Genomic DNA, 13,438 nt, shown 5'->3' with positions numbered 1-13,438 from the left:
TAGGAAGCAGTCTAGAAGATGAATTGGAGGGGACTAAAACTAGAGATTCACACACCATGTATAGAGGTGGCTTCTTGTAGTAGCCATGAGAGAAAGCATTGCATGGGGATGTAGATGGGCTCAAGATGCATGGAAGCGTAGATGGGCTCAAGATGCATGGAAGCGTAGATGAACTCAAGAGGAAATAAAAGGTGGAATCATCAGGACTTTGGGATTCTCTGGATGAAAGGAAAAGAAGATATCTAGAATGATTTCCAGATTTCTGACTTGAACAACTATGGAATTTAGTGAAAGTAGAAAATATGGAGATGGGACAGAGGAAGGATACTATGAGAATGTCGCAGTGTGTTGTATATGCTGTGTTTGAGATGGCTGTTGAAAATACAAGTGGAGATGTGTCATAGGAAGTTAGATGTGTTGGGAGGCAGAAAGTAGTCTGGACTAGTGATAGAAATTTAAAAGTCTGCAATGCATTACTAGTGCTTAACAATAATAACACTTCCAAATATTGGTTGACTACCATGTATTTTTTTGGGCCCCCAAATCACTGCAGATGGTGACTGAAGCCATGAAATTAAAAGATGCTTCCTCCTTGGAAGAAAAGTTATAACTAACCTAGACAGCATATTAAAAAGCAGAGATATCACTTTGCCAACCAATGTCCATCTAGTCAAAGCTATGGTTTTTCCAGTAGTCATGTATGGATGTGAGAGTTGGACTGTGAAGAAAGCTGAGCACCAAAGAATTGATGCTTTTGAACTGTGGTGTTGGAGAAGACTCTTGAGAGTCCCTTGGACTGCAAGGAGATCCAACCAGTCCATCCTAAAGGAGATCAGTCCTGAATATTTATTGGAAGGACTGATGCTGAAGCTGAAACTCCAATACTTTGGCCACCTGATGCAAAGAACTGACTCATTTGAAAAGACCCTGATGCTGAGAAAGATTGAAGGCAGGAGGAGAAGAGGATGACAAAGGATGAGATGGTTGGATGGCATCACCGACTCAATGGTCGTGAGTTTGAGTGGACTCCGGGAGTTGGTGATGGACAGGGAGGCCTGGCGTGCTGTGATTCATGGGGTCACAAAGAGTCAGACAGGACTGAGCGGCTGAATTGAACTGAATTGACCGTGTATTTGGCATTCATTTTTCTGCATATACCTAATGTTTCATCGTCTCATTTAATCATCCCAAGAAAATTTTATGAAGGACATTATTGTCCTTATTTTATTGGAGAGGAAACTGAGGTTCAAAGAGTTCATGAAATTGTCATGGTTGTTATAAGGGTGGATGAATTAGGGAGATTATGTAGAAGGAAAAAGAAGATACAGAATACAGATTGGTGTTTGTTTGTCAGAGGTGGAGGGTAGGTGAAAGAGATGAAAGGGCTGAAATGTACAAACTTTCCATTTAAGATAAATAACTTTTGGGGAATGTAATGTATAATGTGGTGACTATGGTTAATAATATTCTATTGTATATTTGGAAGTTACTAAGAGAGGAGATCTTAAAAGTTCTTATCATAAGAAAAACATTTGTATTTGTAACTATGTTTGGTGATGGGTGCTAACTAGACTTATTGCAGTGACTGTTCACAATATAAACATTTATAAAAATATTACATTGTACACCTAAAACTAGCATAATGTTATATAGAGACAATATTTCAATAAAAAAGAAGATAGCAGACTGCTTAGAACTCTAAGGAACAATCTGCACAAATATTTGTGCCGTGCTGTGTCGCTTAGTTGTGTGTGACTTTTTGCCACCCTGTGGACTGTAGCCCGCCAGGCTCCTCTGTCCATGGGGATTCTCCAGGCAAGAATACTGGAGTGGGTTGCCATGCCCTCCTCCAGGGGATCTTCCCAGCCCAGGGATTGAACCCAGGTCTCCCACATTGCAGGTGGAGTCAGCTTTACCATCTGAACCACCAGGGAACAAATATTTACTGAATGCCAAATATGTGCCAGGCACTATTTTAAGTATTAGAGATTTTCCCTAAAGTTGAAGTAAACAAATTATTTCCAGTCCCAATTTTAAAAAATCTACAAATATTTTTTTGACTATAATGTTTTTAAAAATGCCCCTGATCAGTATGCAAAGTGGAAGTGTGTGTTTAATAATCCCAAATTACTGGTAAGGTTTTGAAGAGCAAGATGATGTTAGAAAAATAATGCCACATTTCTTAATGAAGAAAAGGAAGATTTTAAATTTCTGTCAGATATGAAAGCTCTTTGGGAGAAAGTTAACAGAGGATGGTGACACAGGGCTTGGGGTTTATGCTTTGTCTTTCATCTTCATTAACTATGTAACCTGCTTAATAAATACTTAATGGACATTCATGTAAACAATAAGATAATACCTATAATAATATAGTTTGACACCAGATAAACACAAAATTGATCATTAGAATGATCATTAGATATCATTAGAATCTAACTCTGAATTGCACATTATCTTGTATGGCATTAAATATATGTTTTTCGACTTCCTATAACAGTATATGTCACTTATTGAGATGCCAATATCTAGGACCAGATTCAATACCAAGACTGTTACAATCATTATTGTGTTTGTCAGCCTAATGACTGAGATTTTCAGCCTTCTATCAATGTTATAAGATTGTTCTTACTTATCATGTGTAACTTGAGTCTCATAAAGGTTAAATAACTTGCCCAAAGTCATAAACCTGACACACGGAATCTAAAGAAATGATGATTTCATTCCATCCTATAGCCTCTCAAATGGAAATCGTCAGTAGGCAGGTCAAAGGAAGCCCTTCACCACTCTAGCTAAAATTATTTGCCTGTTTTGCCCATACCTTAAGCTCTTCAGCAAAAGGACTGTGAATATGTGCCTTATTGTTCTCTACTTACACAGACTCTTTACTATCCTCCTTGTTATTCTGAAAGTATGACTGACCATCGGAAAAGCAAGGTTGAGTCAAAAACAGGAGATGACCAGAGATGGTTGTGTTTCTGACAAGAGGCAAGAAAAAAAAATCCCTCAGAATGTCCATTTGTCCCTGTGTAGCTATCAGGAATAACATTGTGCAAACTCCATATGAAGAAAATGTGTCATAACACACTAAGGGGAAAAGTGAACACAGAGGAAACGACAGTGCTTTCTTAGCTAGGAAATCTGTCACTCCTAATTAGTTAATATAAAAGATTTCATGAACAAGGTGGAATTTCAGGAAGCATATGCTAATTTCACGTTTCACTGTATGAATCACTGTGTCTGGCTCCCACAGGATCAGTATGCAAATAATATACTGGCTTTAAAAAGCAAAGGAAAACAAAACATGAAGGCCATCCAGGATTTCTTCAGGGTATTAAGACAACCACTCTGTGGTTTCAAAAATGTTTGCCCAAATGAATTACCTGGATTATAATATTACAGAAATATATTAGATGAAATTAAATTTCTCTTGTCAAATATAAAGCATTTAAAGTTGAGTATTTGCTAAGTTCTTATTGAACAGTGTGACAGTTTCCTTTGTACCTTATTTAGCAAAGAAAACAGTTTAGATGAAATATATTATCATGGGGAATATTATCCATTAAGATGATTAAAACAGTTGGCTTTTCTCGAAGCCAGTGCTTTTCCTCTAAATTGCTAAAGGAACTTTGCAAATGTTTACCATCTAAAGAACAATGTATGTCATACGTTCAGCTTTACTACTACAAATAAAATGAATTTAAATGTTCATATCAAATTCCAGATGTTCCAGCTGGTTTTAGAAAAGGCAGAGGAACCAGAAATCAAATTGCCAACATCCGCTGGATCATCAAAAAAGCAAGAGAGTTCCAGAAAAACATCTATTTCTGCTTTATTGACTATGCCAAAGCCTTTGACTGTGTGGATCACAATAAACTGTGGAAAATTCTGAAAGAGATGGAAATACCAGACCACCTGATCTGCCTCTTGAGAAATTTGTATGCAGGTCAGGAAGCAACAGTTAGAACTGGACATGGAACAACAGACTGGTTCCAAATAGGAAAAGGAGTACGTCAAGGCTGTATATTGTCACCCTGCTTATTTAACTTATATGCAGAGTACATCATGAGAAACGCTGGGCTGGAAGAAGCACAAGCTGGAATCAAGATTGCTGGGAGAAATATCAATAACCTCAGAGATGCAGATGACAGCACCCTTATGGCAGAAAGTGAAGAGGAACTAAAAAGCCTCTTGATGAAAGTGAAAGAGGAGAGTGAGAGAGTCGGCTTAAAGCTCAGCATGCAGAAAATGAAGATCATGGCATCTGGTCCTATCACTTCATGGGAAATAGATGGGGAAACAGTGTCAGACTTTATTTTTTGGGGCTCCAAAATCACTGCAGATGGTGATTGCAGCCATGAAATTAAAAGACGCTTACTCCTTGGAAAGACAGTTAAGACCAACCTAGATAGCATATTAAAAAGCAGAGACATCACTTTGCCAACAAAGGTCCATCTTGTGAAGGCTATGGTTTTTCCAGTGGTCTTGTATGGATGTGAGAGTTGGACTGTGAAGAAAGTTGAGCATGGAAGAATTGATGCTTTTGAACTGTGGTGTTGGAGAAGACTCTTGAGAGTCCCTTGGACTGCAAGGAGATCCAACCAGTCCATCCTAAAGGAGATCAGTCCTGGGTGTTCATTGGAAGGACTGATGTTGAAGCTGAAACTCCAATACTTTGGCCACCTGATGTGAAGAGCTAACTCATTGGAAAAGACCCTGATTCTGGGAGGGTTTGGAGGCAGGAGGAGAAGGGGATGACAGAGGATGAGATGGCTGGATGGCATCACCAACTCGATGCATATGAGTTTGGGTGAACTCCGGGAGTTGGTGATGGACAGGGAGGCCTGGCGTGCTGTGATTCATGGGGTTGCAAAGAGTCGGACACGACTGAGTGACTGAACTGAACTGAACCAAGTCTAAACTAGCTATTTCACTTTTTTACCACAATCAGCTTGACATTTTATTTTTAATCTTCAGCAACTTACTTTGGAATTAATTTGACACAGCTTAGTGAATTTTCCTGAATTAGATTAGGGGGAGAAAACAAAACAAAAAATACAACCCAAACCAATAAAATATTAAATATTTTGTTGGACTTACATTTAGTTGTTTTGTGACTATAAAATTGTTTCTAATATTATATACGTATATAAATGTAGTTATAGGTATGACTATATAATATACTATCTTCATATGGCTCCATAAAAGTACTTTGAGAATTAACTGATATAAAATGTTAAGCATAACAATAATAACAGCAATTGTAATCATTATAATTATTTTTATCATCATGATTATGTATTCTATCTGAAGACTATCAGCAAATGCCTTTTACAGATGAGAAAATGGTAGATTCACTTATCAAGATAATGTTTATGCTTCTTGGTTCATTGTAATCATCTGCTGGTTTTAACTGAAATGTTAAATTCATTACCATCCTCAACAATGTGCTTCAATTTCACAAATGTGAGTGAATTTCATTTGACGGCAGCTCCTAGCAGGAACTTATTCAAAATGTTCATACTTAACTACTGTAATCATGGCAAAGGATTTATCTTAAAATTAAGAAATTATTGTCTTCCACAATATATCTACACCAGAACCCTAATTATTAACAACTCTTCTTTTTTTATGGCATTCATCCTTATTAGTCATTGCCTTCAAACAACAAATTCAAATATAATGAACAACAAATTTATTAGTCTGTACTAGGATTACTAATATGAAATCACTCACACATATAACTCTTTACAATTTTATTTCTGAATCTCTAAGACTGTTTTTCTATTTCAATTGATTATGCTATGTAATTTCTCAGCAAATTGGTGACAGAATTAATACTTTGAACTGAATTAATTAACTAATAGATCTTAGTTTCTTGGGTAAAATTTGTTCTTAGATATGTTGGCTGAAACTTGAAGTTAGAATGGGTTGAATTTTCCAAGGAGTTAAAAATTCAACAAAATATGGCCATCTAATCATTCTTTGGATAACATTTCAAGGCAGAGTCTATAGCAATATGTTTTCTCCAAAATGACAGAGGTGATTGCCAGGATATTGTTTTAGACTACAGTAAACCAGGGCTTCCCTAGTGGCTGACTGTAAAGAATCCACCTACAGTGCAGGAGACCTGGGTTCGATCCCTGGATTGGGAAGATTCCCTAGAGAAGGAATGACTACCCACTCCAGTATTCTTGCCTGGAGAATTCCATGGACAGAAGAATCTGGTGGTCTGTAGTCCATGAGGTCGCAGAGAGTCGGACACAACTGAGTGACTAACACACACACACGCAAAGCAGGGATAAGATCATTCCAATTCACCCAAAATATTTAACCACAAAGGGCTATTCTGGAGAATTGCAATGACTGAATCTACTCAGCACAGAAGACAGGGAGTGGTGCTGTGTTGATGGATCACAAGCCAGTTCTTCCTGGGAAAGCCATCTAGAATTAAAATCAAAGGAAGCAAACCATGTCACAACTGGCATGCACTGCCATCAGAGTTTCCAAGTAAGAATTACTCGGCTTCTTGACAACATAACAAGACTGAGGTTTTCGGCAGATGACCTGAATGGTTTCTCTGAAGGTCTACCCAATCACACTCTTTTCAATGCTTTATTAAAATAATAAAAAAAAATTAGTGGCAACATACTTTTGGAATTTAAACAACAGCAGCAAGAAAAACCTCTCAACATTTGTTCCTATCAAGTTATATTTTAATTCTTTGTAAAAAGACTGAATATCTGCATATTTGGTAATGGTAAATGATGGCAGAAATTACATTATTATTTATTGGTAATTGATGTTATTCTGAACCAATTTTTGCAAACATGAGCAGTAATTTTTGCAAACATGAACAGTACAGAGAGAGCTATATAAGCATAAAGATTTTGAATTCACAAATTGTCACATTTGAACACTCTCTTGATCTACTGCTGCTGCTGCTAAGTCACTTCAGTCGTGTCTGACTCTGTGCGACCCCATAGACAGCAGCCCACCAGGCTCCCCCGTCCCTGGAATTCTCCAGGCAAGAACACTGGAGTGGGTTGCCATTTCCTTCTCCAATGCATGAAAGTGAAAAGTGAAAGGGAAGTCACTCAGTTGTGTTCGACTCTTAGTGACCCCATGGACTATAGCCCACCAGGCTCCTCCGTCCATGGGATTTTCCAGGCAAGAGTACTGGAGTGGAGTGCCATTGCCTTCTCCATCTCTTGATCTAACTTCTCTATTAAAATGGTAGAGCAATACAAAAAAATTCTTTTTTCCTAAAAAAACAAGTGATGCAGGATGTGTTCTCAATAGAAAAAAGAGCAGGTAATTTAATAATACAAATACACAAAAGAGGAAAATATAATGGAAGTTCAAAATATTGCAGAAAGTTAAAAACCTTACAGTCCCCAAAGGCTATCAGACTGATTTCATAAATGGAACTACTACTTCTTGAAAATGAGTGTGCTGATGTTACCAATTCTGTCACTGGAATTTGATTCTAGGAAAATATCCTATTACACCAGCTATTTAGCCACGTCCACAACCCACCCTGCCTCCACTAAATCCACTAATTTCTCATGTGTAACTTAAAAAAGACTCTGAAAAATGGTGAGGCTCATTGATATATTGACATATTGCCCCCAAACCTGTAACTGAGAAAATTATTTACATTTGATGGATATGTATTTTAAATAAATTAAAAAAAAAGTATTTTCAAGTGCAGAGCCTTTTTCATTCATCCTCTATGTCATACATAAATTAATGGTTACATGGGTTTGCTTCAATCTTACCTATCTGCCTAACCTACAATATTCAATATTCAACTTAGATATCAAATCCTTGGGTAATTCTTTTCTAATATCCCCAATCTGGTTAACTATGCCTTCTACTTATTACTTTAAAATAGGACTCTAGTTTGTCTGTGGACTTCCCTGGTGGCTCGGATGGTAAAGAATCTGCCCACAACACAGGAGACCCAGGTTTGATCCCTGGATTGGAAAGATCCCCTGGAGGAGGAAATAGCAACCCACTCCAGTATTTCTGCCTGGAGAATTCCACGGACAGAGGAGCCAGGCAGGCTGTAGTCCATGGGATCACAAGAGTCGGGCATGACTGAGTGACTAACACATACACACAGTTTGTCTGTACTGTGGTTGTAATTTATTGCCTACTTCTATATGTTTACTGGGCTCTCCTGATAGCTCAGTTAGTAAAGAATCCATCTGCAATGCAGATGTCAGATCAATTCCTGGGTCAGGAAGATCCGCTGGAGAAGGGAAAGGCTACCCACTCCAGTATTCTGGCCTAGAGAATTTCATGGACTGTACAGTCCATGGGGTCACAAAGAGTCAGACATGACTGAGCGACTTTCATATGTTTACTACCTTGGACAGAAAGGAAATCAAACCAGTCAATCCTAAAGGAAATCAACCCTGAATGTTCACTGGAAGGACTGATGCTGAAGCTCCAATATTTTGGCCACCTGATGTGAAGAGTCAACTCATTCGAAAAGACCCTGATGCTAGGAAAGATTGAGGGCAGGAGGAGAAGAGGGCGACAGAGCATGAGATGGTTGGATGGCATCACCAACTCAATGGATGTGAGTTTGAGCTAACTCCGGGAAAGAGTGAAGGACAGGGAAACCAGGCATGCTGCCATCCATAGGGTCGCAAAGAGTTGGACGTGACTTAATGACTAAACAACAACAACAAATACATTTACTCAGGACAGCAACTTCCACTGTTAATCACTTTCTCTTGCTCCCAAGAGCAAGCTTGGAACTTGGAGGGAGTCTCAAAATATTCAGATGGATGAATTCTGAAAACCATGAAGTTGGGTGTTATCATTTGTTATTAAGGATATTTTTTAAATTAATAACCTTAAACATGATTTTGAATACTGAAAAATTAGAACAACAACAACAAAAAAACATGTGACATTATTTTTTAAAAAGCTTGGAAAACCTCAAGGAAAGCAAAGGTTTATCCATATATTTTGTAAGGTTCTTTTTATGAAAAAAATCGTGTGAACTCATGTTCTTAGAAAGAAGAGATTTGCTCTCTCCATGAGTACACAGAAGGAAGATATGCTTTAAATGGCTGTTTTAGTCCATGAAGTGAGCAGAATTTTGCCAAGAAAAGATGAAGTGCCCAACTAGAGGATACTAAGTCAGGGAGATATATTCCCTGGGGTAGCATTAAATCTGAATACTAAAAAATCTGCTATTTTGTCATAAACAAACCTTGTAGGAAATAATTCTAAAAGGAAAATGTGCTATGATATGATGTAGAATTACTCTACTGGTGGTTTGGAGAGGCAGTGCTACTCACGGAAAAAAGATCAGTCTTAGAGGCAAACCATTTCAAGTTCAACTCCTAGCTCCACCCTTTAGTTGCTTAAACTTATGAAAAGGTATTAAATTCTTTATTAAAAATTCCTTAATTTCTTCTGTAAAGTTGGAAAATAATGCCTATCTTACAAAGCAAAAAAAAAAAAAACAAAAAAAAACCCATGAAAACACTCCCACCAAAATATGTACAGGGCTTGATACATGGTATATCTTCAACAAATATTATTTATTGTTATTTTACTTCCGCCTACTTATCCTGTTGATTACTTTTAGGGATTCAGGGACATATTTTAAATCCTCTTTTGAATCTCAGTATGAGAAGTAAAGTTAAAATCACACATCTTATTAGAAGGACTGTTATAAAACTTAAAGTGAAGAGGGTGTCATATCAGTATATAGTAATATTAAGGATTAACATGAAAAATATTTTTCAAACTCAGAATAGAAGATGATAATTGGCAATGACAGACATCCAGGAAAGGGACCAAGCTGTCATTATGGGTTTGTTTACTATTCATTCTTTTTCTTGGGACATGGATAACGTATCATTACAAATTAAAGGAAAGCTGCATTTAATAGTGCTTTTCAAAATAATTAAAAAGATAGACTTTAGTTTGCTTGCCACAAAATAATATATATCAGTAACTCCCTTGACATCAAAGTTATATTGTTTGTCCTGTTGGGAATACAACTTGCTTTGCTTTAACTAATAATCCTAGGAATTTTCTTTTTCTTATTTTAGCTAATAAATAGAGGTCATATTGCTACCTCCTGTGTTTCTGGTGGTTCTGAATCTTGGCTCACAAAAGTGCTTAGGTTAAAAAAACAAACTTGGTCACTCTGTCTCAGACACATTAAAAGAAACACAAAGACCACATTCGAAGGTCACTTGAGATTCTCAGCAGATTAAGCTCAAGATTATAAAATGTAACGTCTGAAGACCCCACTCTGCGGTGCCAGATCAAGCACTGGCTTGTTTGTGAACCCACTGTGTTGTAACAAAAAAGTCACCTGTTTTTCTCTTACTTTTTTCTTAAAAAAAAAAAAAATAATGAAAATAACAAGTACTTCACATGCAAGTTTACTACTGAAGACATGCTTTCATGCCCATCATTTGACTTCCTTTTCCCATCTCCCTCTGAGATAGGGAGAACAAGGATTATTCCGACCCCAAATCCTCTAGATGAGGTCTTATAATTTGTCCCAGCGAGAGCTGTAAGATTTAAGAGATAAAACTTTAGCTTGGACCCCATCTTAGTTAGAGTTTGAGCCCTTTCCTCTGATGAACAATAGTTACTGAAGTATGTTCTACCAAGTATTATCTTCACGTAATGACGCAGGTAAAGAATTCGCAGGGTCAAAGAAGATAGAAACTGTTGTAGTAAAGAAAATTCAACTCTTTACTGCCCTGTCAATAAAGCAGTGCGTGTTGTCAATAGGAAGTAAGAAGGTGAATGTACCATCTCCCTGAAACATATTTAACCAGGATTGTCTACTAGTCAGACAAGATGAACACATTCACGGGAAACTGCATTATATTATGCTTATCGGAGAACACAGATGTGTTGGTGGATATTTATTAGTTCAAATTCTGATTTAGCGCCTGGCTTTCTTCTCTGAAGGCAGTTACCATATTCTACCCCAAAGTCTCCCTGATGGTGGACAGGGATGGGGCACTGACCTTTTGGTCCAGGCATCCTGAAGGGTTCATACTTTCACAGTCAAAGTCTTCCCAAAGTGAAGAAATTTGTTTTACCTTTAAAAATGTTATAATTTGGAGCAAATAAGCTAGAGTTTTGAATATATGCATCACTTTGAAAGTTGTCTTGCTTTAGACTTTAGTACAGAAGTTAAAATAAGCCATCTCTTACGTTTTTGAGTTGTATTGAGTCTGTTTAGGGAGCTTTGGGGGGCATTTTGGAAAAGAGGGATGGATGTCACCATGTGGAAAGAATAGTGTTTTTGGAAAAAAAATTAAAGGAATATTATTTTGTGTTATGTGCACTCATCCCCAGGGGACCTATACAGGAAAATTAAAAAGAAAACCTTCCCACCATTGGTGAAACAAATGAAAGATTCTGTTTTCACTGGCTTACAAAATAATCCCCTAAATATTTAGCAACAGTATTTTTATTTCCCTCATTTGAGATGCTTCATGGGGATAAAAGACTTGATTTACAAGTGGGAAATAGCCATGTATATAATTTCAACCATCCAAATTGAAAACTGGTAGCATCTCACATTTTTAATTAATAACAGGGCTGCCATTCACATCAACTCATATGGGATTGATGCTAGCCAATGTGTTATAATCTCATTCCAAATAGAGAAAAGGCTGCAGACACAGATGTGATAGATATGTTCCCGTGGTTATGGTTTTTAAGTAAAATAACTGAAATCCCTAACTGGTGTAAAGGCACCATGAAAATAAGGATACGCTTGGATCCTAAAAATGGTTGAACCTAAAGGAATGAGAACCTCAGGAATAGAAATGTTATAGTTACACAACTGGGCACTCAGTCCCGGGTTTGAATCCTAGTCTTGCTAGGACTCACTTACTAGCTATGTGGCCTTCTGCAAGTTTCTTAACCTTTCTTGAAGCATCACTTGCTTATTTGTAGGATGGAGATAATCATGCCTGTTTCTCAGAGGTGTAGTAATGATGAAAAAAGACAATATATGTAAAGAGACAATGTTCTGACATGGTTATAACCAATCACTCAATAACTATTTTCTTTACCTGCAGCAAAAAGGGGATTAGTGTAGAGGGAGTGATAATTTGAGAAACTTTTTGTAAAACTGGTAAGGCTGGCCTGTGTGTTTCTGTCAAATAGCTGCGATCCCTGGAAATGTTCCTCAGAAGCAATGTAGCAATAAAATGTATATTTTATTTTTCTAGACTATGTTCTCCAGGTTCACCACAAGCATTACCCATCGGGAAGTGGACAAAGAAAAACCTGTGCCCTACTTCCGAGATTTTGATGTTTATAGTTACTTGATATTTCTAGTGAAATTGCTGAAAAACAAAACAAAATAAAAAATACTTTTTATGCTCAAACTCACATCCATCGAGTCAGTGATACCATCCAACCATCTCATCCTCTGGCATCCCCTTCTCCTCCTGCCTTCAATCTTTCCCAGCATCAGGGTCTTTTCCAATGAGTTTTTTAGTTTGAAAAAATGAGATCAAAAAGGGATCTATAAACCCTATAAAAAATCATCTAGACTACGGAGAAAAAATACATATTTGTTTACAAAATCTGGTTTAACAGAATGTGGAAAATAACCTATAATATTCAAGAGACAGAAACTTAGCATTAAACAAGAATGAACTGGTTAACATACTGAATACTGAATATACTGTATACAATACTTTTTACCCTCAAAAGATAGACTGAATATAAATCACTTCCAAAATAATTAGCTATAATTCATGAATGGCAGATCTATAACATACTTCTGAGAGAAATTAGAATGCTTGTGGTTTATCTAGAATCTTCTGAGGTCACTGAAAATGAAAGTGAAGTCGCTCAGTCGTGTCCGACTCTCTGCGACCCCAAGGACTGTAGCCTACCAGGCTCCTCTGTCCGTGGGATTTTCCAGGCGATAGTACTGGAGTGGATTGCCAATTCCTTTTCCAGGGGATCTTCCCAACCCAGGGATTGAACCCAGGTCTCCCACATTGTAGACAGATGCTTTACCATCTGAGCCACCAGGGAAGTCCTATGATAGTGTGAACGCACCTCCCAGAAAACATTCTGGTTCAGCCTGGTATTGATTTTATTTTTAAATTTTAACGTTGTTTACTTGGAGGAGAGTTTTTGGCTCATTTTCAGTTGTAGTTTTGCTTCTGTCTAGTTGGACAGTCTTGTATTTTGCTAAATTTCTGGGCTACCTAAGGCTTTTCTACGTTTCATACACAGACTGGATTATCGGAGACAGTTACCCAAGTTCCTGGAGACAGCTAATCTCAGCCAAGAAACCATAACTCAGCTTCTTACTCATCAAGCTAGGACTAAAGAGAACAGTGCATGCCAGATAGATAGCTTCTTCATTCCGGCTCATAAATCATGATCAGAGCTTGAGAAATCAATCTGTTTG

This window comes from Bos mutus, chromosome 9 (genome assembly GCF_027580195.1).
Source record: "Bos mutus isolate GX-2022 chromosome 9, NWIPB_WYAK_1.1, whole genome shotgun sequence".
Taxonomy (NCBI): Eukaryota; Metazoa; Chordata; class Mammalia; order Artiodactyla; family Bovidae; genus Bos; species Bos mutus.
This window is presented reverse-complemented; position numbering follows the sequence as displayed.